This window comes from Triticum aestivum, chromosome 7D (assembly GCF_018294505.1).
Source record: "Triticum aestivum cultivar Chinese Spring chromosome 7D, IWGSC CS RefSeq v2.1, whole genome shotgun sequence".
NCBI classification, from domain to species: Eukaryota; Viridiplantae; Streptophyta; class Magnoliopsida; order Poales; family Poaceae; genus Triticum; species Triticum aestivum.
In genome coordinates this window covers 132,199,142-132,226,048 of record NC_057814.1, presented here as the reverse complement: position 1 = coordinate 132,226,048, position 26,907 = coordinate 132,199,142, and the positions used below count along the sequence as shown (strand labels likewise).

The window sequence follows — 26,907 nt, the reverse complement described above, 5'->3', positions numbered from 1 at the left end:
GCAGCCGGATCATGTCAACTGTCAAGCCTCGTCGCTTGTCCTTTTGCGTTCTGATTTTCTTTGGCCTGTCTACATCACCGTCGTGAATCTCAGTCAGACTCAGACCTGTTTACAGCACGGAGCTATCAATCGCCGCTTGCCAGATCCTAGCAGAGATCACAAAAACTGCAGATCGGATGGCCTGTTTGGTACGTAGAAATGAGATTCCATTGTTTCACACTTCTTCCTAGGTAAGTAGAACTAGGTGTCCCATTCTTCATTTTGAGAAAGTTGCCATGGCTTTGGTGACATTCCTGAAAGGGAAATAATGGGGGTGCAATGTTAGCATTCTCGGCCGCCCACGTGAATCTCAGACTTTCAGTGATGCCAATACATGCACCTTGGATGAGAATATGAACATGTTGCATGCTGCTTTTAACATATGGGATGGGATTTCAAAGCGGAAAGAACACCCTTTTGCCAAGAGATGAATTTTGTTCTTGTTCTTTTCTTCACACAATACGTGTCTCATTTCTAAAACAAAGAGTAAGGTTCAAACCACACAGATGCAACAAAACCCTAGCAATAGCCTAAAAAACGCAGTCAAGAAAGAAAATTTCTATCAGGATCAAAGAACCCCTTCAGTTTGATGCCAATATCCGTCGCCCACTTCCGGCACCACAACAACAGCCACCGAAGGAAAATGGGACAAAAAAGAACTCTTTACCCATGCTCCACGCGGCTCCATCGCCGATATGCAATTATTCGGACATTCAAATTAGCTCGTGAAAGATGAAGCCATGTCGCTGAAAACAATCTGGCGGGGGCAGCACCCTTGACACCATCAAACTTCATATCTAACACCACCGCGCGACAACGTTGGAGGAGGAAATCTGACACGCCAGTTTTCAACCACGAATCCACCGTCTTCCAGCTGACGCCAACCTAGATCACTGTCGGCACCCGCTCCTAAACGACCTCACGTGCTCCGTGCTGCCGCTAGAGCGAACATCACCATGACGGCGGAGTCCGAGGACTCAAGTCCACCACAAGGATGTTGTCGTCGCCACACCACCTGCGGTTGAACAGACTAGTTTCCAAACTCATCACCGACCATAGAGCAAAACGCCTCGTCGAGAAAGGATCTCGAGCTTCTTTATACAACGCAGCCATTGTCGTCACCTAAGCAAGATGTCAAACGAACCAAAACCTAAGCTAAAAGGGCCCTAAAACCTAAGCTAAGTGATCCACACGCGCGGGATTCGCCCCCCCCCCCCCCCCCACCCACACACACACACACCACCACCACCACCACCATCAACAAACGAGAGGACGACGTTGGAAGGCTAGTCTCTGTTGGCGAGATCGCCTTTCTTTTTTTTCCTCAGCAATAAAGAAAACTGGAATAAGCAATGAAGCTCGGGTGCAAAAATAATAATTGTTGTTGAACTAGCAAGGTGGCCCTCGAAAGTGCAAGGGCACCGGCTGTAGAGTATTCAATGCACCCGAAAGTAAAATTAAGATTTCATAGATACTGAAAATATGGAGTTCTAAAAAATAAAGTTTATAGTCACTTTAAATATCATTTTTAAGTAAATATTACAACCTATGGCAAATATTTTGAATCATTATGACTTATGCATGAATGATTATTATAAAAAATCACCTACGTAGGACCGTTTGTGGTTTCTTAATTAATAGAAAATTACCGTGGGGTTTCCCTCACGGTTTCAGGCGTCCAAAAAATATATTATGAAATATTGAAAATATCATGGCAACGTTTTCTACAACATCGTCTATTCGAAGCACGTAGTGGTATTTCAATCTACTTTTATGCTCTTCCTGCTATTCCCTGCTACTCAATTAAGATGTTCTAAGCTTTCACTTACATGTATTTGTTCTGTCGTGTAACATGACTAATGACTAGTTACTTGAGTGTAGCATGGCTATGTGGCTCGGATGTCATGTGGTATAAACAATTTATTCAATCACTAGTTTACTACTCCCTATGATCTATATTAATTGTTGTTGATTTAGTAGAAGGGAGTACATATTTTGGACCAAATATTTTTTTATGGCTACGTCACCACCAACTCCGCTCAGTTGGTCATCAACACCCTTTAGTGTCATCGCCGTACCACCATAATAGTTGAAGTCCTTTAAATAGTAAACAATTACAATATAGACAACACAAAAATGTATTTGATTACATCACATGAACTCATATCCGAGGATCTTTTTCTGATAGTTTAGACCCAAAGAAAATTCTTGTTTCAATTAAGACTTATCAATGTGGACACATCTGTTGAGGTTTCTAATCTGCACCGAACAATCTCAATAGGAAACCTCCTAAGAATAAATCTTGCACATATTGTTTTAAAATTCCCTTAACTAATTAGTTTGTACTAAATTACGTTGTCAATATATAATACACAACCTTATTGGTGGCTTCATCTCATCAGCTTCCAATATGCTAGGATTGATACTTCTACACTGAAATCATCATTCTTCCTAATTACCGATCGATAAACCTCCAACTATATGCTCATCTTCCACTTTGAAAGATCGTGGATATCGCCTAGAGGAGGGTGAATAGGCGCTTTAAAATAATTACGGTTTAGACTGAACAAATGCGGAATAAAACTAGAGTTTAATTTGTCAATCACAAAACCTAAAACAATTAGGCTCACCTATATGCACCAACAACTTATGCTAAGCAATATAAATAACTAAATGATAGCAAGATATATAACATGAAACACTATGGCTGTCACAAAGTAAAGTGCATAAGTAAAGGGCTCTGGTAAGAGATAGCCGAGACGCGCGAAGACGACGATGTATCCCAAAGTTCACACCCTTGCGGGTGCTAATCTCCATTTGGAGCGGTGTGGAGGCACATTGCTTCCCCAAAATGCCACTAGGGCCACCGTAATCTCCTCACGCCCTCGCATAATGTAAGATGCCATGATTCCACTAAGGGACCCTTGACGGTGGCACCAAACCCATACAAACGACAACCCTTGGGGGTGGTCACCAAACCCGTACACTTTGGGAACCCTTGGGGGCGGTCATCGGAACCCGTACAAGTTGCTCGGGCAATCTCCACAACTTAACTAGTAGAGTGCCCGTGCGTTGCCACGGGCTCTTGAAATAGATTGCAAGAGTTATATGTTAAATTTCACATGTACAAACGTAGGATTGTCCGTTGATTTTCAGGGACTTTCGCGTGCCCAAATCGCCCCCGCCCCCCTCTTTGTCAGCCACACCTAATAGAAGCAACATAAATGGTTGTGCTGTTTTCGAGAACCTTCACTTGAACAGTCACAAGAGAATGTAGCACCTGGCAACAACGTAACTGCACGAGAGCTTACTACTGCCCCCACACACAAATTTCAAATCACGGCAATCAAAATGGGAGACTTAAAGTGCCGACGGGTAAAAAGATGGAGATGTAGTCAGTTCATTGTTAGACTCATTAACAATAACAGTGATGGGTAAAAAGAGAGGCCACCTATAGTCCCCATCTCTGTCTGATTTACCTGAACAAAGGTTACATAAGGAAATATACCAATCCAGAACCAATGTGCACCAGCTTCGTACAGAGTTTCTGAAAATGTAGAGCAGAAAGAAAAGCAGATTGTCATATACCAATCAACGTTTCATTCTTAATTTGCATGGGATCTCCATTTCCTACGCTGCCCGTCTTCACTCCGAACGGCCTTGCTCCGCCTAGACCAAATGTTGGGAACCGAAGAACAAGTCAACTTAGTGTCTTAGTCGTACGTGTTTATTTCATATCTTGTAATGGTTTAGCCATGGTTGCTTCTGTTCTGTACTGCTAGTAATAACTAATAGAATGCCCGTGCGTTGCTACGGGCTACTTTGGCGACTTCTTTTTTACCGTTAAAATGTTCTATTATTCTACATTTCTTACCTCTCGCAACTAAAAATGTTTCTTGGAATGACATGTAAAAGGATAAATTTACAACCATAACAAAATATCAAGAGTTAAAACATATTCATCGAAGAACATTTCTACAACACATCTGACAGATTGACTACAAACACATTGGTCAGTTACCACCAAATCCAATTTATATTTGATAACATGGTTGTCCTACCAGTGTATACCTGCAAGATCTGTCTCTCCTTCCTCCCTCCATCACTCCCTCGATCTCTCCCCCTCTCCCCCTCTCCCTCCTTCACTCTCTCTCGATCTCGAGTGTGTTGCCTTCTCAAGAAGGCTTCAACGCTCTAGTAGCTGTCTCATGAGCATTGATTGCATATACATATACCAATATTTGTTGTATCAAATACGGTGAATTTTTGGCCCCTTCCAACGACATTTCCCCAGGAGTCTTGTCGATGTGCAACATATATACAAAAACAATTATTTGTATGCATCTCTTCTGATTGTGTAAAACTCGATGAGTTTTTAGTCCAGTCCATCATAGTTACATCAACGACTTTGTCAATCGGCATTTCCAAAGCATTATCTAGCCATGAGTTCTGATATCTAATATGCAAAACTAAACATATAAACATATAGTTAAGTGCCAATACGTTGCAACGGAGGAAACTGCTCTACTGGTATAACTTCAGTTGCGCCTAACATATTCTTATAGGGTACATCAGGCGACATTGTTTAACAAGTTGCTCATATGGACGAATTTAAGAATTGTCCAAAATGTATAGAATTTCTTGTTGCGACAAACAAGGTGTTGCTCTTGCTTTATTCACTATCGCAACCCTTTGAAACAAAGGAAATGGACTATTAAAACACAATATTAGTCAAAAAGAGTAAATTCTTGATTTCCAGCAATATAATGTACAAACATATAACTTGCAAAAAAGTCTTACATTATGGAATGGGGGGAGTATTTTACTAATGCTGGGATGTTGAAAAAGTTTAGAAAAAACTACAATTGCAATATTCAGCCTAATTGCATCCCTTACATACATGGCAATTGCGCTAAAGTAAAACCGAAAAGTGCATGCCACATGGTGAGGGAAGTCATCTTAAAGATATGGTGCACGCCATCTTCTCTTGTTCTGTAAAATTCTTCAGTGGCCTTCTAGTATAGTATCAATATACATGAGGGTTGCTTTGGTCTACATCATTACATCTAATAGGAGAAGAGGAAAGTGTTAATAGACATGCTCAGCAAAGTTTAGTTGCGGCAAATATTTCTCATTATATTCTTGGGGGCAAAAACTTCTACCAATTTATTGCAAAACTGATCCATGATAGTACAATGCCCAAAATTTAAATGATTGAGACACACAATAGAGGTGGCTAATACCATGAAAACAACCAATATGTGTTATTCCCTTTCTAAAAAAATGCAGCTCCCTTGAGAGAAAAAACTCTTAAGTATATGGAAAATTCATATGTATTCTAGCTGAATGTCCACTGAAGAATATATCCCCGTATGCCGATGAAAGCAATTGTTTTCTCTAGATGCACTGTGTGGGCTACCAATGAAACATTATCTATCCTGCAGATATGCCACATGTGTATCAATAGAGTACAAAGCCTCTAAAAGACTAAACGCACACAAAAAATTCAAATGCAAGAGTAGTTACCACACACCATGCACGTATTAACTCCGGTTCGGCAAATAAGTACTCCCTCCATTCCATAATTCTTGACATGGTTTTACTTTGAACTAAAAGCACGACAAGAATTATGAAACTGACGGAGTACTAAACATACATCCATCGACGAGGAAGAGTCATCCATGACCATGAGCAAGTGCTAACTCCACCACTCAACTGAATCTATTCCCCAGCACCATCTAAAAACACTATTGTCAAATGAGTACCAAGTCCAAAAATGAGTTACATAAACAAATAATGAAAACAAAACATAACTTTGTACAGACAATTGCAGTGTGAACTTTTCTGTTAAATGTGAAATATATCTAGGCCTTTCCAAAGTAAATAACTACGCAGTTGGCATGGATCAGTAGAAAGTAGGGGACGAAGCCATGAAGGCCTGGGCCCAGTTGATTTGCTCTTTAATGCTCCACCTCTCAAGAGCACTACATTATGAAATGTAGGGAGTAGATCATATCTAGAATAAATAAGAAACATCTCATAATTAATAAAAAATTATTGTGGCTGAGTTGCTCTATCCCTATCCTTGGCCTATGTCTCTTACCGTTGCCGCCGTTGTTGCATCTACTGCTGATGTTGGTGCCCTCGGTGGCACCACTACGCCACGACAATCCGCGGATGCTTAGAGTCCTCGACGACCACCGCCGCTAGCTCATACTGGTCTAACGACGGTCGGCCGGGGGCACACGCCTACAACTTCCATCTCCCCGCTCTTCTTCCTAAGGGGTTAATACACAACTGTCGAAGCAACATGACATCAAACTGGATAAGCCGTACTTGCAAGAGACTATAACAGCAGATGGAGAAAGTACCGGGAAGAAGAACATGGAGACTTGATAGAGAGGTCGTCAAACTGGAACCCAGCTTTGACATGAGTGGCCATGCATAGCAAAATGTTGCCCGCGGTGCAATGTGTGCCTTGCAAGTAAGACGACGACGCCTTGCCGAGGCAATGGAAACTTCAGTAGTGGTAGCAAAACCCAACCTAAGAGGCGGCCGGCAGGGGCTGCAGAAGCAGCAGACACCAACAGCAAGCCGAGGCAACTTGGGAAGCGGAGGCGGCAATAATGACTTGCTAACCACGGGCAGTCTCCCAAGCATAAATCCCATTCTTCTCATAAGCTATAGCCGTGACCAAAGACGACATCGCAACGTGCCCCTCCCTCCTATGCCTCAAATCATGTACCAGCGAGAGACCGTACCAGTGTAGAGAAGCCCTTGCGAAAATATTATTTAGTTAGAAGGCTGATTGCTGATGAACACTGATTTTAGAACTATAAACATATATTCACATAATGTTACAGTTAATCCCAAAAATATAGTATTGAACTATCGAGAAAGTGATCTAAAATAATGAAAAGATGAGAATAGAAAGCAATCAACATCATCAAAATATTCTTCCAATTAAGACACTACTACAACAAGAGAATGGAAATGTTGGCATCAATGCTGATGTTCCTCCATCTGGCTCCATTCTCTTACTGTCAAAGAATGGAACTAATTCATTTATGACCAAGCAAAAATCTCTACCGCGCAAGAGCCTTGTGACAAAAAGATTGAGATGGTTACCTCACAGAATTCCTGCAATTAGATGCTCACTTCGGCAACAAATACTTGAAAGCGGATAATTAACTAAAAGGTGAAGCAGAAGTATGAATTACTAACTATTACTTGATGACCTATCTACACAATTGAGGGATTCTGTACGTAGTACCATGCATATTCATACCAGAATATCACAAAGATGGATGTGTATCTTCCTGCTCCTAGACCATGAACTAAAGGGTTGTGATTTGCTTCTCTTCCTTGGTTGGTCCTGCATGGAACCAAACAGTACTCATACTCCTTTTGTATGCAGCTAAAATAATGAATCAAAGAAAAGTCTGAACAACTTCGCACAAATAAAAGAGCATATCTACACATCGAGTCAAAAAATTGTTCTCGCTGGAGGGACCATCAATATAAAATGAAAAGTATCAATCAACTTTTAAGTTGTACGCGGACTAACGTGCAGAACGTAATCGTTTGTCATCCTCTGTCGTACACCTTGATGCCCAATCTGCATCCCCACTTGAAAAAAGACCTGAATCAATTGCTCAGTCCATATATATATATATATAGAACTCGTGAGGTGTGTCAGATTGGTCACACATAGTTGAATAATGCGGCAGAACACTTCTACTAAAGAAAAAAAATGCAGAGTAGAATTATCAGAAGTCTCCCTAATGACATGATATTTATTGTTGCCGTTGCACACACAGTGGATCTTGTTCTTTCACCTACAGTTAGACAAACAAATACATGCTTGCGAAGATTGCGGAATACTTGTTATGTGGGCACGTTACATTATAGCAGGGATTAATAATTTAAAAAGCATAATGCAGGTGATATTGGCACATTTTATCAGAAAAAAAATTAATGTGCAAATTAGCAAACGCCTTCCGTCCATAGTAGCATCAAGAGGTGAAAAACAAGTGAAATGTAGCATCATGGAACCACTGAATCAACAAGGATAGTTAGAATGCAAACATATTGGAGATGAGAACTCAATTAACCTTTTATCTGGCACAAGCTTCGCATCAGATCAACTTCATGGAGAAACTTACTTGTCAACTTCCATCTCCGCACGACAACTTCCATCGACGACAGTGCTGACTTGCTTGATTACTTGTCAAATTCTCCTTTAATAGTAGAGATATGTAATGGTGTAGTAGCATGTATTAAATCTAATTTTGAGGGGTTGAATACCAGATTAAATTCAATAATTCATATGATAGTAAAAAAATCATACTTATCTTTCACACTCAATATTTACTTGTCTTCTCCTTTATAACATATTGTATATCTACTTCTCACATTAATATGCTCGATACCCATGTTTCTTTAGTTGCCAATCCCAAGTCACTACAGGACCATCAGGTTATGTAGGTGCTAAACATTACAACTGATAACCTTCTTGTAAGCAAAAATGTTTTAAAAGTCAACCTGCACACACTTTATATTGGCTTAAATTTAAAAAAAGTTGTATTTTGATCCCAAAAATTTGAACATTGCAAATTTTAGGTGAACTCTGAAATGATACTATCTACTGGAAGCAGTGAGAATGCAGCACACAATTACATATATCTATCATCTATAACTGTAATCTTCGTTTCTATTTAACAATGAAACTTTCAGTAGGGATGCATAATATAAACCCGGCCAGATGCAGTAACTGATATTGATATGTTACTGGGTGATGGGAGTATGTAAGCTGCATCATACAAATCCAAAAGCAATTGGAATTCTACTATTAGGCAAACAAATCCCCATGAGAGAATGACTCACTCCTCGATGATTATGGTTGTTTTTTATATTACAAACAACCCAACAGCAAACCTGATCAGACTTTATTCGGTCTGAGCCATATAAGAAAATGTAAACTTTCTTATCCTTTAAATTTAGATCAATTCTTGAACATACAATTACTCAGAAAGTGCACCAACACCAAATAGGGCTCAGACCGTCAGATCGTGTTTGGAACTGAATTTTAGCAGGGAGGGAAAGGGGAGAGGAGCACTCACGGTTGTGTATCATGCATACAAAAGAAGACCAAGATTGAGAACCACCAAATCTGATTCAAGCACAAAAGAACAAGGGAGAGCTTATGCCAGATCAAATCTACTGACCCCAAATCGACCTTGAAGGAAAGAACAACCAGATCGAATCTCATGAGCGCTCACTCCACCAAGACGCATCCAGTGAATCCACAGGCAGGACGGATCAACGACACCATACCTTTCCTCTCCGTCCATCGACCCACCGCCAGCCTCGCGACAGAGCATAGTGCTGCAAGGAGAGGAGGAGACAGGCCCTAGGATCTCACCTTGGGCAGGCGACGTCGTCGGCGGCGGCAACCTCGACGAAGATCTCCCTAGGGTCATGCCCCTCTCAGACCTCGACGTCGGCGATGGCAGACCTCGGCAGCAGTGTCCCGACGGTGCCCTCGAGGTGTGCAATGAAGGCGGCGACGGATCCTCTATTACCTCGGCGTCGGCTCCTCTAGCATCTCGGCTGCGGTTCCTCTAGATCCGCGATGGCGGCTGGGGCATTGTTCCCGTCGTCGTAGAGAATAGATCGAGGGCAGCCTCGTTCGTCAGATATTTTTTCATACGAGGGGTCCTCGCTCTGGTTCGTGCCTTCGTGCGAGGGGGGCTCGCTCCCGGTTCGTCTGATTTCTTTTCGTGCGAGCGGGCCTCGTCTGGGTTTTTTTTCGTGCGAGGCCTCGCTGTGTAGTGGTCGTTTGATTTTTTCATGCGAGGAGATTGTCACAGGGGAGGTGGGAGGAGGACGAAAAAAACCGACGAAGGTGGGAGTTGGGACGAAAAAAACTAGTGGAGATGGGACGAAAAAAAACCTGGAAGCGAGACTACCAACTGCTCCATTAGGAGTAGAGATTGTAGACCCCAAAGCTTGTCCCGGAGCTTTCCACCATAGTGATTGAGCTCCGTGACACCAACGGTCTAGGGCACCAAAGCACCCAAGAGGAACAAGCTCTAGGTAGCCCAAACACCCAAGAGTAATAAGCTTCTCACCTTTCACTTCCACGTATCACTGTGGATAATTATAAAACGATGCACCAAATGCAATGGCAAGGGCACAAAGAGTGCCCAGGTCTTTCCTCCCAAATCCCACCACAACAACTAATGTTGTGGAGGAAAGTGAGAGGAATAACAAAGAAGAGAACACGATGAACTCTAGGATCTAGATCCAAGGGATTCCCCTCACATAAAGGAGAAAGTGATTGGTGGAAACGTAGATCTAGATCTTCTCTTTCTTTTCCCTCAAGAACTAGCAAGAATCATTGGAGGGATTGAGAAATAGCAAGCTCGAAGAAGGTCAACAATGGGGGAAGAACATGAGCTAGAAGGATAAGGTTCATTGGGGAAGAAGACCCCCTTTTATAGGCACCCCGTTATGCACACAGCTCGTGCACAAGCTGTACCGCTCGGACGGTGGTACCCACATAGCAGTGCAATGGCGAGGAGCCACGAGGTGGTAGTGCTACCGGAGCGGTACTACCAATCGCCCTAGCGGTACTACGGCTGGGGTTGCAGCTTAGGGGCCTACGGAGATAGGGCAGGGCAGTGGAGTGTGGCAGTAACGCAAGCGGTACTACCGCCCAGTGTGAGCGGTACTACTGCTTGAAGTTGTAGTACCACGCATCCACTGCCGCCCTACTATCGCTGAGAGCGCAACAGATTAGAAGCAACTGGATAAGCGGAAGTGGTGCAGTAGTGTGCGGGCGATACTACCGCTCGCACTACCGTTCAACTGTCACGCAGCCCGACACGAAAAGTCAAGTCCTCAGAAGCAACGATAGTAGTCGCGCTACTGGACAATGGAAGTACCGCTTATAAGTGGTACTACCACTTCCCAGAGCGGTACTACTGCGAGAGTGCAACAATGAAGCCCAAACAAAACAGATGGATACAATAAAACCTGACCTGCCATAACTTCTACAAATGAGCTCCGAATTGAGCAAACTCAAGCTTGTTGGTTATATTAAGAAGTGGCAGGGGAGATGTGCCTATGATATAGAGATGTGAAACCTCTATGAATGAAGAACGGACATAAACTCCAACATAAAAAACATCATAGAAGATGCATATATGAACTCCGTTTTCGATGAACTCGAGCTTGTCATGAAGATGACCATAAGCTCAAAAACTGTCAAAGAGAAACACCAAACAAGAACCAAGAAATATGACGCAAGGATGCAATGATTTGAGCTTTCTATGAACGATACAATCAAGCTACTCACTTGAGAGCCCCCCTTGATAGTATGACAATCGATCCTATAACCCGGTCTCCCAACTACCAGCATGAGACCGGTAAAATAGAAAACCTATCTGTAAGTGCATCTAGTGCCACCCGTAGTTGGTTCTGGAGTATTGACGACAAACTTGGTTGAGGGACTAATGTGTTTGTGAGAATTGCAGGATAACACAGGTAGTAGTCCCACATTGATTCGGTTTACCTACCAGAGATGACCCCTAAAAATGTGCGAAGACATTGAAGACAATGGTGGTCTGTGAAGATATTCACAACGAAGATTATGACTTGAGAAGACATTCACGTGAAGACTATGGAGTGCGAAGACATAGTTGTTTCGTAGTTTCCTTTCTTCTTTGTTGAGTCATAGGAACCATCGTACTATTAAGTGAGGTCTGTCGGTGTCAAAACCGGCGGATCTCGGGTAGGGGGTCCCGAACTGTGCGTCTAAGGTCGATGGTAACAGGAGACAGGGGACACGATGTTTACCCAGGTTCGGGCCCTCTCTATGGAGGTAATACCCTACTTCATGTTTGATTGATCTTGACGAATATGAGTATTACAAGAGTTGATCTACCACGATATCGTAATGGCTAAAACCCTACAAGTCTAGCCTATATGATTGTGATTGCCTCTACGGACTAAACCCTCCGGTTTATATAGACACCAGAGGGGACTAGGGTTATGCAAAATTGGTTACAGAGAAAGAGATCTTCATATCCGAACGCCAAACTTGCCATCCATGCCAAGGAGAGTCCCATCCGGACACGGGAGAGAATCTTCGGTCTTGTATATTCACGACCCATCAGTCCGGCCCATGTCCAACAGGCCGGACGCCCGAGGACCCCTTAATCCAGGACTCTCTCAGTAGCCCCCGAACCAGGCTTTCAATGACGATGTGTCCGGCGCAGATTGTCTTCGGCATTGCAAGGCGGGTTCCTCCTCTGATTACTTCAAAGTACCTGACTTAAAGAGTTGTATTCGACCCTTCATTTAATGTCGCGCCCATCGGCTTCCACGCTGTCAGAGTAAATGACCACGGGTAGCCTAACCGACTCCCCCTGGCTCTTTGAAAATTATCAGGCCGTTCAGGCCTTCAAGCATACAAAGCATAGGGCCGCCTTCCCCCGGCCGGCTATCCCCAGGGCCGACTCCCAGAAGGCGACCCGGCCCCAGAAATCTCCTCCAAGAAAGATACGAGATGGCCGACTCCAGGAAGCCGGCCCCAAGAAGACCGACTCCCAGAAGCCGGCCACGAAGAAATCCGGCTCCCAGAAGCCAGCCAAGACTGCACCCACCAAGACTGTACCCACATAGCGGTGGTACGATGGGGTGTGGCCACAGTACAACCCACTACCCCCGAATCTCGGAGCAGGCATGGCCACAGGGCGCCGTACGGGCCAGCCATCCCCCGTCCGGCGCGGCACTGTAGCCATGTTGGCCTCGATGTCACCCACGACAGGTGCCAGTACGGCCCGTGGGCGGCGGGCCCCTTTGCCAGAGAGACATCTGAAGACGGCCCGGCCTCCTCTAGTCGGCCAGGGATGTGTCCGGCTCCCAATAGCCGGCTACCTCCCTCCCTCGAAGCATGCGCCCCATTAAGGAGACAAGACGAGGTAAGGCTACAGTGAGAGCTCGCAAGGCGGCGACACAGTAGCCACGCTTACCTCGACAAAGCCCTCGTCATCAGAGGCGAGGCAACAGTAACCAGCCGCCGACAAAGCCCCCAAGCGGTGGGGCCGGCGTGCCGGCCAAGAAGCCGGCAGCCGGCGGGACCCACCAGTCGGCGGGCCCCAATGACCGGCGGAGAAGCCGGCGAGCATAGACACTGACGGCTGGGACCCCCGCCCAGCCGGATTACCATTGTACCCCTAGGGGTAGGCCTATATAAACCCCCCGGGACACCCATGCAAAGGTTTGATCTCATAGAGTTTCACACACCACATAGAGAGAAAAGGAGAGCTAGCCTCGCCCTTCTTCTTCCTCTAGCCAGACAGCTCGAGGAGCACTTGTAGCTACTTGTATTGATCTAGTGATCATGCGGAGACCCCGCAGAGCAGGACTAGGGGTGTTATCTCCACGGAGAGCCCCGAACCTGGGTAAGATCCGCCGGCGTGCATGTCTTCGCCTCATCCCGTTTCCAGGCACCGGCGATGTCTTACTGGCTCCCACAATGATAAGCCACCCGTTGGCATATGTCGCACCTACCACCCGACACATGCCTTCATGGCTTCAGCCTCCATGTGTCGAGCGAATACGGGAGGTCGGGGTATTTTTGCACATAACACCCTGGCCATGTAAGGAAGCCGTCTATTTAAAGAGATTGGATCTCAGATCCATTCCGCACCAAGCGGGAAATCCTCAAAGCTTACTAGGAGAAACCATTCCAGCATTGCTAGGGCTCCCAGTTCTTTCTCCCTCTCCCACGGCTCCGAGAAAGGCAATTGGGAAAGATGTTCCGTGTCCCATGATCAGCTGGTCAAGCTGCAAACGCAGGGATTTCTTCCCCCCGCGGATCTAGTCCTTGTTCGGGCAGGATTGACCTCCTTCAACGGCGGAGCTTAGGCGGAGAATTTCCCCAACCCATCCAGGGGGAACGAGTGTGCTTCATTCCCTACTTGTTAAGAGGCGTCAGATTTCCAATCCACCCTTTCCTCCGAGGACTTCTGGAGTACTACGGCTTCCAACTGCACAATCTCACTCCTGCCTCCATCCTCCATATCGCGGGCTACGTTGCTCTTTGCGAGCTATTTCTGGGCTGCGAGGCCCATTTTGAGTTATGTAGGAAACTATTCTGGCTCGTCCCTCGCAACCAAGGGGGATCGATATTCGAGGTGGGCGGCACCGAAGTATGGCGCATAGCCGAGACCGGGTACCTGTCCGGCACTGTCGATGTCAAAACCGGCGGATCTCGGGTAGGGGGTCCCGAACTGTGTGTCTAAGGCGGATGGTAACGGGAGGCGGGGGACACGATGTTTACCCAGGTTCGGGCCCTCTCGATGGAGGTAATACCCTACTTCCTGCTTGATTGATCTTGATGATATGAGTATTACAAGAGTTGATCTACCACGAGATCGTAGAGGCTAAACCCTAGAAGCTAGCCTATGGTATGATTGTTGTTGTCCTACGGACTAAACCCTCGGGTTTATATAGACACCGGAGGGGGCTAGGGTTACACAGAGTTGGTTACAAGGGAGGCGATCTACATATCCGTATTGCCAAGCTTGCCTTCCACGCCAAGGAGAGTCCCATCCGGACACGGGACGAAGTCTTCAATCTTGTATCTTCATAGTCCAACAGTCCGGCTGTCCGAGGACCCCCTAATCCAGGACTCCCTCAGTAGCCCCTGAACCAGGCTTCAATGACGATGAGTCCGGCGTGCAGATTGTCTTCGGCATTGCAAGGCGGGTTCCTCCTCCGAATACTCTGTAGAAGATTTTGAACACAAGGATAGTGCCCGGCTCTACAAAACGAATTCCACATACCACCATAGAGAGAATAATATTTCCACAAATCTAATCTGCCGACAGCTTTTCATAACGTGACGTTCTGCCGTGGTTTGGTCATGACGAACCATTTTTCTGAGCCCGCCACTGCACGTGTTGCAAGGCCGTTTTATTGGCACGTCCTGTCGAAGCAGAGATCGTGTCCCTTTTTTCACGGGATTCTCATCAATACGGGCATGGGTAACCCCATCGCGCCTGCTGGTATGACTCCTTGATTTTAGGCAAGTTCCAAACAGCCACGCGGAGGACGCTTGATATTCACCCTCTTTATAAAGGGGCCAAGGCCTGTCCTTTTCTTCTCGCACTCAATCGAATCCTTCCCCCACCTCGAGTTCCAACACCCAAGGCTCAGGCTAGGCGCTTCGGACCTTCAGTCATATCCGGATCCAACCTTCAAGGTCGGTGGATGCCCTCCTCTTTCACAGAGGAGGACATCAAGAAGCTAAGAGAAGCCAGGTATCTGACCGCCGAAATCTCGCATAGGCTGCCTGCTCGAGGGCAGGTCATCCCCACTCCCGAACCCAACGAGAGTGTCGTATTTATTTCCCACTTCCTCCGAGGGCTAGGCTTTAGTCTTGATCCCTTCGTCAGAGGGCTTACGTTCTACTACAGGCTCGATTTCCATGATCTGGCTCCGGATTCCATCCTTCACATCTCGTCGTTCATCGTTGTGTGTGAAGCCTTCCTCCGCATCACCCCACACTTCGGCTTATGGCTCAAGACCTTCAATGTGAAGCCGAAGATGATTGAGGGGCGACACACAGAGTGCGGAGGCGCCATAATAAACAAAGGCGCCGATGCTCCATGGCCAAAGGGCTCCTTCCCGGAGACATCCAAGTTATGGCAGCAGGAGTGGTTTTACATCACCGCTCCCCGAAGCGCTAAGTGGGTAGCTGCCCCCGCCTTCTGTCCGGGCCCCCCGCCACAATTGGCGTCATGGGTCAACAAAGGGCCGGACTGGGGGCCAACTAATGATGTGCCGACGCTGTAGAGCCGCATCCGGGATCTCTTCAAAGGAGATGTCAGCCTTGTTAAGGTAATGCAAGTCATGCTAGTTCGTCGGGTCCTGCAATGCCAACGTCGACCTCTCCATATGTGGGAGTTCAACCCGGAAGGACCGCGAACTATTCAGCAAGTCTTCAGCGTGACGCTCGAAGAGATGTATGGATTGTTCTTCGGATCACGAATAAAGTGTCCGGACACCACCGAGGATGTGGGTCTGAACTGCAATCATCTAGACACCCAAGTAAGTAATTCCGCGGCCGAACACGTTGTCTTTTAGTTTACCACAACATCATTCTGAAAAGTCGCCTTTTGACCAGGACTGGATAAAAAAGGCGAAGATGATCAGGTGTTCGGCTCCCCTTCCCGAGGGCTCACTGGATCCTGTACTAGCCAGGATGCTCGAGCTTGCGCCTTATCAAGCGCCATCAGGGGAAGATAAAGGGAGGAACAAAGAAGCCGAAAGCGAGCCTTACTCATTATTCATCCAAACCGGGGGAATTAGTGCCTCCGTGAAGGAGGATAACCGGGGAGAAGAATATGAAATTCCCCCTCCCCAAGGAAGGAAGAGGGCCGCTCTGAAGAATTGGAAACAATGGCTTTCAAATGAGGGAAGAAACCTTTGTCAGAGGGCCCTACCCCAGAGGGCATCCTTACCGCACAGTACCCGCAAGGGGACCAGCCCTCCATCGAGCTGTAAGTAAACAAAAGTAGTTCATAGTAAATATACCCTGCTTCCTTTCTGTGATCAATGACCGAGACACATGTCTTGTAGTTCGGATCGTAGCCCTTCTCGACAGAGTTCGTCTTCGGGGGATCTTCTTCCGGAGATGATGGAGAGCGAAATGCCTCCCCGTGCCTCCCCGCCTCGTGAAGCGGATGACCCTGAGGTGTCGTCACGGAGGGTTTCTCCTGATCTGCCAAGGCCAAAGGGTAACCCTTCGGCTACCCAAAGTCCGGAGTATTCGGCTCCTAAGGAGAGCAACAGAAAGAGTCCGGGACTGTCAGGTGCGTGACCAGACGCACTAATGAATCTTCTGGAGCAAGCGGCTATCTCAGAAGCGCACCGTACGCTAATGGGTACGGTGGTTGAGAGGATTTCCTCCGCCGAAAGCGGGTTGCATGAAGCTTTTATGAGCCTGCTGAGAGGCTTTGAGGTACGCAAAGTAATATATATTTTTTGATGGTACCGCACACGCTAGGTGTGCCCTATGCAGATAGTAGCCCCTGAGACTCTGGTTGCTGTCGAAAAAGACGGCAAGTAGAGGATCATAGTCCCAGGTAATAACCGTGCTGCTTTCACGTGCAGGCGGCTGAGGGTCCGGTGGCTAGCCGGACTGGTGAGTTTGCCGAACTGAAGCGGCAACTTGATGCGGCAGATGCCGACATCGTGCTTGTAAACAAGCGGCTTGACGAGGCACAGGGTACGTATTCTCCTATGATCAACACATATTAAGAGGAGCATGATGCTAGTATATGTAATATGATGTGACTGCAGATGGAGCTGCCGCCGTGGAGACCCTTCGGGCAGAACTTGCCCGAGCCAAGGAACAAGCCAGGAGGAGTGATGCGGCCGCCCTAAAGGCGGTCGAAGGGCTAAGAGCCGAACTGGCTGCGCATTGCCAGAGCAAAGAGAAAATAGCCAAGATGGCTGTTGAACTGAAAGATGCCGCCGACCGTTATGAGCTTCTTGAAAAGAAAAGCCAAACGAAGACGACGGACCTGGAGAAAGCCACGGTAGCAGCCAAGGAAGCCCGCTCTAAAATCAGAGCAGCGAAGGAGGAGCTACGTCAAGCGGGAGAAATCGCGGCTGGGAAGCCCTTTTTGTTGCGGACGAAGTTCGGAGATCCTAAGTATGCCCTTCTGGATCAATTATGGAGTTCTGCGAACGCGTACCTGGATTTGGCAGCGAGTGCTGCTGATGCGACCAAGTTTTTCGAAGATCAAAAAGATCACGAAGTGGAAAAGTTGTTCTGGTCGCAGTTCAATGCTCCGGCGCGTCCACTGCTGTTAAATGAGCAAATGGCCGAATGGGCCGAGCTCCATAGGTTGTCCAGGCTTGCCATGAGGTCTGTTGTGGATCATCTTTGGACGGAAGGACCAAAGCCGAATAGTTATTTTGGCTTAGTGCAACAATTCCTTGGTGCTGTGCCGCATATCGACGCTGTGAAGAGGTCGGCGTGCATAGAGGGTGCGCGGATGGCTCTTGCCCGTGTCAAGACATACTGGGCAGAGATGGAGGCCACCGCTATTGCATCCCAGAGTTCGGCGGTAGGCCAGGTATCGGCCGAGCACTATTTTGAAGAAGTCTTAGAAGGCGCTCGTTTAATAGAGGCTCAGTGCTCGAAGAGTATCATGTTCTAGTGACATGTATCCCAATTGTAAGAACAATGTTATTTGAATTATAAAGGCTGTGTTTATACTTTTGCCTAAAAGTATTATTATGCCTCCTGTGCGGTCGTTTATGTATATATGTATATAACCTGAAAGTTTGCAGTCGTCGGCTTCAGCCCCCACGCATATAATGCGGGAGTGTTTGCAAAAGCGCGTCTTCACACTTGATCCAACGTCTTGGTCCATTAAGGAGGTGGTACCGCGGCGAACGAGGCAATCGGACTATATTGCTTTAACACTTTCACTTAACCATAGGAGTTTGACAGTGGGGCTACTATATAGCCCCTGGTATTTCCGCGGCTATCCGAATACGGTGCGCGTACGTACATGACCGGGAAAACCGGTCCTTCGTTAAGGCGGAGGAATCCCGAAGATTCCGCTAAGTCATCGAGTGGTTGACCAGTCTCGCGCTTTATCATGACAGTCAGTTTTCGGCTTTCTCTACTGAGGTGCTCATCCGGATGAACCAGGGCACAATCACAGTAGTTCTCCCGGTGCCACCTTAGCCGATAGAGTGGAACGTAAGGTAGCAAAACGTGGGAGCCGGGCAAACCCAACATTTGACCAAAGACATGATTCGGAGCTGATGCATATAAGGCCAAACTCGCGACGCCGAACACTCCCTAAGGTATTCGATCTTTACAACATATACCGGGATGAGTGACGCCCTTGATAATGAACCCCGAGTGTCCAGGTACGTGCATTATTTTGATGTGGCCAAATGCCAATAACGTCAGCATCCCTCTCGGCTATACTGAGTATCCGGAGGATGTGAAGCAACAAGAGACAGTAAAAAAGGTTTACACAAGGTCTTAATCTAAAAAGAAACCTTCGAGCGGGGCCCTGCTGCACGTCTGCGCCCGTGTCTCCGTTGTGCCATATCCTGGAAGGGTGTAGCATGATTATCATCTGCAAAAGAGAGGAACTTAGGTGAAAGTTGTCGTGTGAAAAATTGGTTATTCTCAATAAACCATTAAAATTCAAGATAAGTAAGGTCGAGCCGACCTGTAGTCCTTTTACATGCGGGAAGCCCCTGGTACCGCCTATGGGGGTATATCCATCAAACCAATCTCAGGTTTTATCTACGCTGTTACAGCTAGTGATGCGCCGGACTCGTCTAGCCGTGTCCGCGGTCTTGACGACCGATCATTTATTCTGGTTGGAGAGGCCGTTTAGTGTTCGGCTGCTAAAGCCGCCACACGTTCTTCCGTATGTAAGGAACGCTCAACATTTCCGCTAACTGTGATGATGCCACGTGGACCGGGCATCTTAAGCTTAAGAGAAGCGTAATGCGGTACTGCATTAAAACGAGCGAAAGCTGTTCTTCCGAGTAGTGCTTGATAGCCGATTCGGAATGGAGCGATGTCGAAGGTTAACTTTTCACTTTGGAAGTTGTCGGGAGAACCGAATACAACCTCTAGTACTAGAGAGCCTGTACAGCGGGCCTCTGGGCCTGGTATTACTCCTTTAAAGGTAGTATTGCTTTGGCTAATTCTCATTGGGTCTATCCCCATTTTGCGGACTGTGTCCTGATATATCAGATTAAGACTACTGCCGCCGTCCATGAGGACTCGAGTGAGATGGTATCCATTGATTATTGGGTCTAGTACCAAGGCAGCCAGTCCTCCGTGCCGGATACTTGTCAGGTGATCCCTGCGATCAAAAGTGATCGGGCAGGCCAACCAAGGGTTGAACTTAGGGGTGACGGGCTCTACGGCGCGTGTGTCTCGGAGTGCATGTTTGCTTCTCCTCTTCGTCGCATGAATCATGTTCACTGTTTTGACCTCTGGTGGGAACTTTTTCTGTCCCCCAGCGTTTTGCTGACGAGGCTCATCCTCGTCTTCGCTTGGTGTCTCCCTCCCCTTGTGTTCGGCGTTTAGCTTACCGGCCTGCTTGAAGACCCAGCATTCTCTGTGGGTGTGATTTGCAGGTTTATCGGAGGTGCCATGAATCTGACATAATTTGTCTAGAATCTTGTTTAGGCTGGACGGTCCATCTCCGTTGCCTTTGAAAGGCTTTTTCCGCTGACCGGGTCGAGAGCCCCTAAATCCGGCGTTTACCGCCGCGTTGTCTAGGCTGTCTTCGTTATTTCGACGCTTGCTTTTACTGCGTCATGGTTTTCCATTACCATCCCTGACATCAGATGTGCCTGGGTCGCTGGTGCTACTATTGGCCAGCCAGCTATCTTCGCCCGCGCAAAAGCGGGTCATAAGACTTGTTAGGGCTGCCATTGTCCTTGGTTTTTCTTGGCCGAGGTGTCTGGCGATCCATTCGTCTCGGACGCTGTGTTTGAAAGCTGCTAAGGCTTCGGCGTCCGGACAGTCGACGATTTGGTTCTTCTTAGTGAGAAATCTGTTCCAAAGCTTTCGGGCTGATTCTCCAGGCTGTTGAATTATATGACTTAAATCGTCTGCATCCGGAGGTCGGACATAGGTCCCTTGAAAGTTATCCCTAAAGGCATCCTCAAGCTCCTCCCAACTTCCAATTGAATTTTTGGGGAGGCTCTTTAGCCAGTGCCGAGCTGGTCCTTTCAACTTGAGGGGCAAGTACTTGATGGCGTGGAGATCGTCTCCGCGAGCCATATGGATATGGAGGATGAAGTCCTCAATCCAGACCCCAGGGTCTGTCGTTCCGTCGTACGCCTCTATGTTCACGGGTTTGAATCCCTCCGGAAATTCGTGATCCAGCACCTCATCGGTGAAACATAGGGGGTGCGCGGCACCCCTGTATTTGGATGTGTCATGGCGTTCTGACGGTTGTAGTGTTCGGTTTTGATTATGCGCTGGAGCGCGCTTCCTAGATCCGTAGATGGATCTGGTCATGCCGGCCTTTTGATGCAAGTCCTTGCTTGGATCGTGTGCTGACTTATGTGCGGCCTCGTTAGCCGCCCTATCGCGGCCACGAGGTGGTCGATCCGACCGGTCGGCCGTTTTATTTTTCGGCTGTGTGGGCTCTAAGGCCTCATCATCGAATTCGAGCAACAGCTTGCGCTTTGGATAGCTCTTTGTGTGGTGACTGCCTCAATACTTTTCTTCAGTGTCAAGCACTTTGTTCCATCTAATGTTGAGCGTATTCTGTGCGGCCTTAAGCCTTTGCTTCTGCTTCTTCCGACTCCTCGCGGTGGCAATAAGCCTTCTACGGAGGTTCTCTTGTTCCAAGTGCCTTTGCGGGATGATGTGTGCATCCTCGTCCGGACTGTTTTCCTCTCCGGAGAGAGGTTGATGAGCTTTATCCTCGGCGTCGCCGTGTTCGGACAGCGGATCCATACTATGTTCGCCGTCCGCTGGTTCATCCTGTTCTGTCGCTGGGTCAATGTGGTTGTCGTTTCCTCTGGAGTCGACCGGGGTGTTATTTTTTCTTGCGCTGTTATCGCTGTTCTTGCCGAGGCGGGATTTGGAGCGGCGCCTACGCCGTCGCTTTGGTTGCTTCTCGAGGGAGCTATCCTTCGCTGCATCCTTCCGTTCCTCGTCATTGTTTTCTTTGGGTGTATCCACCATATATATATCGTGTGATGAAGTGGCTATCCAGCGCCCTGTGGGCGGTGGTTCCTGTTCCTCTCCAGCATCGTCGTCCATACCGTCGATGTCTTCGGAGTCGAAATCGAGCATGTCGGTTAAATCATCGACAGTGGCTATTTAGTGGGTGGTGGGTGGGGAACGAATTTCTTCGTCATCCGCATCCCATTCTAGCCGGACATAGTTCGGCCAAGGGTCTCCTGACAAGGAGAGAGACCTCAATGAGTTTAGCACATCGCCAAAGGGCGAGTGGTGAAAGATATCCGCGGAGGTAAACTCCATGATCGGTGCCCAATCGGATTCGATAGGCACGGACGCAGGCGGCTCGGAGTCCATGGCCGAGGACGAATCCAACGGTTCGGCAACACGGGTCTCGTAGGAGGTGAAGTCAGTATTCGGCTCTATCGCCGCTGAGTGTGCGGCCTTCATGGCGGGGTCCATCCACCCGTCCTCGGACGGCGTAATCTGCTCCGGATCGAGGGCCGGAGTAGCTGCAGGTGGGATCTCCCGAACACTGTCCGTTGGCAGGGCTAAGTCATGCCTGTCGTGACTGTGCGGCGCACCTGACATGGGCTCGAATCCGTCGAAGATCAAGTCTCCGCGGATGTCGGCAGTATAGTTCAAGTTTCCAAACCTGACCTGATGGCCAGGGGCGTAGCTCTCGATCTGCTCCAGATGGCCAAGTGAGTTGGCCCGCAGTACGAAGCCGCCGAATAAGAAGATCTGTCCGGGGAGGAAAACCTCACCCTGGATCGCATCATTGTCGATGATCGAAGGAGCCATCTAGCCTTACGGTGACGGCACAGTGGAACTCTCAATGAAAGCACCAATGGCAGTGTCAAAACCGACGGATCTCGGGTAGGGGGTCCCGAACTGTGCATAAGGCGGATGGTAACAGGAGGCAGGGGACACGATGTTTACCCAGGTTCGGGTTGTAATGCCCATGATGCGGCTATATCTCCCACGTGTCGAGGCACGACTTAGAGGCATAACCGCATTGTGGTATTGTCGCAAGAAGGGTTATCTTCACACAATCCCATGTAATGAACAAGAATGGGATAACGAGAGTTGGCTTACAATCGCCACTTCACACAATACATAAATTAATTCATACATCATCCAAAATCCACACATAGACCGACTACGGTCAAAATCCAAATGAAAATAAGATAACCCCAAATGCTAGATCCCCGATCGTCCCAACTGGGCTCCACTACTGATCATCAGGAAAAGAAACATAGTAAAAACCACGTTCCTCGTCGAACTCCCACTTGAGCTCGGTTACGTCATCTGCACTGGCATCGTCGGCACCTGCAACTGTTTTGGTAGAATCTGTGAGTCACGAGGACTCAGCAATCTCACACCCGCGAGATCAAGACTATTTAAGCTTAAAGGAAAGGATGGTGTAATGAGGTGGAGCTGCAGCAGGCACTAAGCATATATGGTGGCTAACATACGCAAGTGAGAGTGAGAAGAGAAGCAACGCAACGGTCGCGAAGCTAGAGATGATCAAGAAGTGATCCTGAAACTACTTACGTTCATGCATAACTCAAACCGTGTTCACTTCCCGGACTCCGCCGAGAAGAGACCATCACGGCTACACACACGGTTGATGTATTTTAATTAAGTCAAGTGACAAGTTCTCTACAACCGGACATTAACAAATTCCAATCTGCCTCATAACCGCGGGCACGGCTTTCGAAAGATAATACCCTGCAGGGGTGTCCCAACTTAGCCCATTATAAGCTCTCACGGTCAACGAAGGATATTCCTTCTCCCGGGAAGACCCGACCAGTCTCGGAATCCCGGTTTACAAGAAATTTCGACAATGGTAAAACAAGACCAGCAAGCCGCCCGATGTGCCGACAAATCCCGATAGGGCACATATCTCGTTCTCAGGGCACACCGGATGAGCAAGACGTCGGGTTGGCATAGGCCCTGGTTGCCCAGGGGGCGCCGGACATCACTCGGTTTGGACCAGCACTCGAAGGAGCACTGGCCCGGGAGGGGGGGGGCTAAATAAAGATGACCCTTGAGTCTGCAGAACCCAAGGGAAAAGGGCTTAGGTAGGCAAATGGTAAAACCAAGGTTGGGCCTTGCTGGAGGAGTTTTATTCAAAGCGAACTGTCAAGGGGGTCCCATAAATCACCCAACCGCGTAAGGAACGCAAAATCAAGGAACATAACACCGGTATGACGGAAACTAGGGCGGCAAGAGTGGAACAAAACACCAGGCATAAGGCCGAGCCTTCCACCCTTTACCAAGTATATAGATGCATTAATTAAATACGAGATATTGTGATATCCCAACATATCCATGTTCCAACATGGAACAAACTTCATCTTCACCTGCAACTAGCAACGCTATAATAGGGACTGAGCAAAAGCGGTAACATAGCCAAACAACGGTTTGCTAGGAAAGGTGGGTTAGAGGCTTGACATGGCAATATGGGAGGCATGAATATGGCAAGTGGTAGGTAGCGCGGCATAGAAATAGAGCGAACAACTAGCAAGCAAAGATAGAAGTGATTTCGAGGGTATGGTCATCTTGCCTGAGATCCCGCTAGGAAGAAGAACGATTCCATGAAGAAGACAAATGGACGTAGTCGAACGAATCCTCACAACGCCGGAAAGAAACCGAAGCTAACGAGAGAAGCAACCCGGAAAGAAACAAACAACATAGTAAACAACCACCACATAAACATGGCATGATGCACAATCAAGTATGATGCATGTCCGGTTTAATGATTCATGGCGTGGCAAAGTGCAACAAACATCGCTACAAATTAAGTGGAGCTCAATATGCAACGAGTTGCATATTGACGAAACACCACATCAAATATTTAGTTTTCTCCCGTTTATGTACCCAACAATATTAAATGTAGATTAACATGGCAAGAGGTGAAGCATAAGTAAACTAACTATTTAGGCAAGTTTAATTGAGGCCGGAACAACAAACAACAATTCTGAAAAATCCCCATTTGCATATTTTAGATTTGGTACTGTTCTGCCATAAACGCAATTTTAATGTTGTTAAACAGCAAAGTAAAGTGCACCAAGTTAATCTATGCATTTTTCTACCCCATCTACATATAAAGTTTATTAAAATCGGAGCTACAGTTAATTAGTTATGAAATAAAACATTTTAGCATGGCATTTATGCAAAATTAAACAAACAGCAAGTTTAAACACTTTAAACATGGATGAAAATGGCATAATGTGAAACTAGACAGAATTCTAAGCATTTTACATATTAAAATTATTTTAATCCGAAATAGATGCATGAACATTAGGGGTTAATCTGTAAAACAGGTAAATCACTGGATAATAGACAAATTCGTCCAGAGCAGGAAAAAAAATATGGGGCCGAATCTGAGTGCACTGCTGGGCCAACAGATATGGGCTGGGCTATGCTCACATTGGGCCAACAGGCTCGCTCAGTGGGGAGGCTGGACGCGGGCTGGCAGATCGGGACGAGGCTGGCTGGAGCTGGGCCACGAGGTGCGACCGGTCAACGGGGAGGCTGGATGAGGCGCGCGCTCGTCATCTTGTTTCTGAAGCAGGGGATCGAGCAGTTTGAGCAGGCGGCGGCGCGAAGCAGAGGAGTCCATGGCACGGCTGTGGACTTGCGGCAAGCGTCAGATCCGGACAAGGAGAGGCATGGGGACGCGGATCCGCATGGGGCGACGAGGCAGGTTGGGGCGCCGGTGTCCCGTGGCGGCGATGAAGCGGCGGAACGGCGCCATGGCGCGGCGAAGGGAGTTCATGTACCTCCTGTACAAGGAGAGGCACTAGACTGAGAGAGAGGAGGAGAAATCGAGAGGAAGGAGGGGACTAAGGCAAGGGTCAGCGGAGCACGGGCCTGGGCGGCCGTAGTCGACCTCCGGCGAGGCAGGAGGCCTGCTGGTTCTTCCGACGAGCGGCGCGGGGACGAGGCCGGCTGGATCGAGGGCTCGAGGAGCTCCTCTCCTTTGGTGCTGGACACGCACGGGAGCCGGGAGGGGAGACGGCTGCGAGCAGTGGTTGGCCTGGAACAGGGGCGCGCGAGGAGCTTCTGCTGGTCTTGGTTGTCGGCGGGGATGAGGCCTCGGGCACGAGGAGATCCACGAGCGGTGCTGGTTGGCCTGGTGCTGAAAACGAGGGAGGATTTTTGGATCGGGAAGGATCCCGAGGAAGGAGGAGGGAATGGACAGGGGTGGCGGCTGGCGGCGGGGATGAGACTGATGGGACAAAGCCTCCTAAAGATTAGGGTTGGACTAGATTATATATAGCCTGCGGATTAGGTTAGGGACTAATCCGGTCCGTCCGATCGAAGTCGAGCGGTCAAGAATAAATAGGTTAGGGCGTCCAATTAAGAAAACGGAGATGTTTTATAGAAGTTTGGGGATGATCCGGATCCAACGGTCACGACCGAGCGGTTCGGGTTTGGGACAGGTTTCGGACGCGCGCGAGAGGGGTTTTGTGCATTGTGCAGAGAGGGTCAAATGGTCGGACAACCAAAGAACGGTTGGACTGAGAAAGGTCAACGGAGGTGAGGGGGAACACGGCAACTACGAACGGATGCAAACTTTATGAAGACATGCAGATGCAATGCTCATGATGACATGATGAAAGCAACAAACAAGTAAAGAACAGAGCTGACACGCAAAACATGGAAGACATCTGGAGCGTCGGTCTCGGGGCGTTACAACACTCCACCACTACAAGAGGATCTCATCCCGAGATCTAGGATGGCACCGGAGATAAACGGAAGAGGAACAGGTAAAACAAGTTGCTTCTTTGACAAACGAGTGAAACCAAAGAACCTTGAGAGGTTGAAAACTTGAAAGAAGAATACGACAGAGTTGAACAAAATTGAGAAGACTCTGGTAGAAAAGAGAAACAAGGAACACCATGTGAACCTTGGAGTTTGCAAAGCTATGAATGACGAGAACAATGGACGAGAAGTACAAGCAAGCACTCTGGTTGAAACGAGATGTACAAGGAACAAAAATGATCAATTACGATAACGCTCCGGTTGGAAAATGGAAGGGGTAGAATATGAACTTGGCAAAAAGAAAGCACTTGGATGAGACTCCG

At 47.7% G+C, this 26,907-nt stretch overlaps 1 long non-coding RNA gene across 7 annotated transcripts; it reads right to left on the bottom strand.

Moving 5' to 3' along the window:
• Window positions 1–4,766: 4,766 nt before the first annotated feature.
• On the bottom strand, window positions 4,767–9,850 carry LOC123170518 (uncharacterized). 7 transcript variants are annotated; one of them, XR_006485241.1, is made up of 3 exons: window positions 6,143–9,842; window positions 5,573–5,777; window positions 4,767–5,105 (listed from the first exon to the last, which is right to left on the bottom strand). It is a non-coding gene; the product is annotated as an uncharacterized lncRNA (long non-coding RNA). The 7 variants fall into 7 exon arrangements; XR_006485239.1 differs by having other exon boundaries at window positions 5,696–5,777; XR_006485240.1 differs by having other exon boundaries at window positions 4,767–6,055; window positions 6,143–6,336; window positions 6,411–9,842.
• Between the last annotated feature and the right edge of the window lie 17,057 nt (window positions 9,851–26,907).